General features: G+C 39.2%; 1 pseudogene; it reads left to right on the top strand.

The window, feature by feature from the left end:
- LOC119569388 overlaps positions 1–2,481 on the top strand; it is a 4,824-nt pseudogene extending 2,343 nt beyond the window's left edge.
- The last annotated feature ends 19 nt before the right edge of the window (positions 2,482–2,500 follow it).

Genomic DNA, 2,500 nt, shown 5'->3' with positions numbered 1-2,500 from the left:
TATACATTCATATATTAACGTTGTAAACGATATCAATAAAAACAAAATCACTCTATTTATTGGATGTTAACACGTTATACAAAATTACGGCTCATTGGTAATGAAGCTTGTTTATCTGGTCGGACATGCGGCTTGCCTTCCCTCTCCTACCTCCCCTGCTTTCCACACACTACACTTAACGCCAAACATTCCTAGAGAAGACCCAAAGCGAGAAATGTTCATCATCATCCGTGCTTACAGTGAAGATGAAGCGATATCATACCCCAGAGCCCACGGTTTCTTCGCCCGTTAAAAAGTTCTGAGTCTAGTGGCCGACTGGTATCCACGCATCGCAAAACACTTCTGTAGTCTGCGTGGGGTTCCTTGGAGTGAATGAAGTATAATTTCATTTGCGTTAGAGTAGTGAAAGATACACGAAGAAAGAGAAAATGATATCAAAAATAAAAGGTAAACTGTTCAAAAAAAATCGCTAAACGATGATGATTTAATAAAAAAAAAAACGTTAATCTTTCTCCAAAACAGAACCGAAGCAGAGAAGATAGTGTGAAAGACAATGCAGGTGCGATTGACTATCTGTCGGAGAGCATCTTCTGGCCTGTAACGTTTCTGGTGGTTCCTCCCCGGAGGGTTCGTGTGGTGGGCAGTGATCGGAGTCGTGTTGGGGCGTAATCGTTTAAGATACCCTTGGTGCCGAGACGCGTCAAAGATGCACGGCAAGACGGTCATCATCACCGGCGCCAACAAAGGTGAGATTCTATTTTTTTCATTCATTTATGTTTTTATTTATCTATTATTTGTGACGGTGTTTAAATGTTGGTTTTCTGAGGTTTCAGTAATGATGAGATTTTGAGTTTTTGTGGGCTATGTGAGCATTATATTAGGACATATAATTTTATACGTTTGTGTGCTTAAATCACAGTCTATTTTGATGCCTTTAACATTTATTAACGGAAATATAAGCTGCAAAAGGCATATGACATTTCAGTATAAATCATATGAGTTTTGTGATCTTTGAGAAATCATATATGTTTGGAAAGATAAACAAATAACACAAAAGAGGTTTTATGTGCATGGTAAATCTCATTCTTTACTTTATCTCCATGGGCATCGGGTAGAAACGGCTCGAGAACGGGTTTGACTCGAGGCGTACCGTCGCATCGCCGCAGGAGCTTGGTCAGAGGAAACGTCGCTAGAGGTACGTCAGTAAAGAAAATCAGCAAATGTAAAAAAAAAAATAAAAATAATAAGTAAATAAGAAAAAAAATTTTAAAAAAACTTGTCATTGATTGAGATATACTGGATAACTGAAAAGAGAATGTGTGTAGAAACTGTTGGAATGATTGTCTTGTTCTTACAGATGATATCCTGAAGGGGCTAAAGGGCAATGTGAGCGGCGGAACTGTCGAATTGGCGTACCTTGACTTTCTCCTGCATGGCCTCCGTCAGGAAGTTCGCCGAAAAACTTCCAGGGTGCAAGGTTTGGTTATATTTAACTATTAGGTCTCCTTATCGAATTATGTTCATTTTCATTTCTATGATAGCTTTTTTTTTTTTTCTTCTTCATCGCACGTAATATCTTTCAATCTGTGGTCAGAGGGTAAAATGCTGCATCCCCACCAAAAAAGAGTATGTAAAACTTTGAAATAGTATTTTCTGGCCAGATCATTTTCCCCTTTTTCTCGCTAGTTTTTCTATTTCGAAATCACCAACAGACGATTTTACTTATTAAAAAACGCTGCAGTTGTGATCTGCCTCAGCAACTGACTGACGAGGGTCTCGAATTGACAGTTGCTACAAACCATTGGGACCCTCCTATGACACACCCCCTCATGCGTAAGTCTTTCTCGATTAAGTCCACAGTGTCGTTTCCTGAATGTTATCAAGTTTTTTTTTTTTAATTATATAATAATTCTGATTTTGTAGATATACTTGCTTATCAGGGCGTTGTGACAGTTTTTTTCACGATTTGCTGTAGCTTCATAACACACTTCTGGTCTTAAACAAAATCGTATTTGTAAGTTTCTAATTGGATTTGTAACCCATGGGGTCTTTCAGCAACAACTTTTCATACCTCAGCCTAGCCATTCGTTTTTTGAAATGTTATCTTATCCAAATTTCGTCAAATATTTTAGAAGTATTTTTGGTTAAATAGTTTTCAGACATGATTTAGTATATTTGTTGTCTTTACCTAAGTTCGTTGTAAAGAAATGCCGACGCACAAGATTACTCATTTTGGAACTGAGAAGAATTGGTCCAACGCACTGATCGCCTGTATTTACTCCCCCGCGGGTCTCATGAAGGCAGGGGTCGGGGCGTCAACGTCAGCTCCACGGGCCCTCACTGGGGCAAGAAAGCCTCGAACTGACTTTGGGAAAGGGGACCTGAGGTTTGAGTTCCCGCGTCCTCTGCGCACGCCGAGATTACGTCGTCACCAAACCCTGAATGTTTTTTCACCATGGAACTATAGGAAGCTAAGGGAATGTAGTTTTTTTTTTATTTT

Source organism: Penaeus monodon, unplaced genomic scaffold (assembly GCF_015228065.2).
Source record: "Penaeus monodon isolate SGIC_2016 unplaced genomic scaffold, NSTDA_Pmon_1 PmonScaffold_14772, whole genome shotgun sequence".
In the NCBI taxonomy this organism is placed as follows: Eukaryota; Metazoa; Arthropoda; class Malacostraca; order Decapoda; family Penaeidae; genus Penaeus; species Penaeus monodon.
This window is presented reverse-complemented; position numbering and strand designations above follow the sequence as displayed.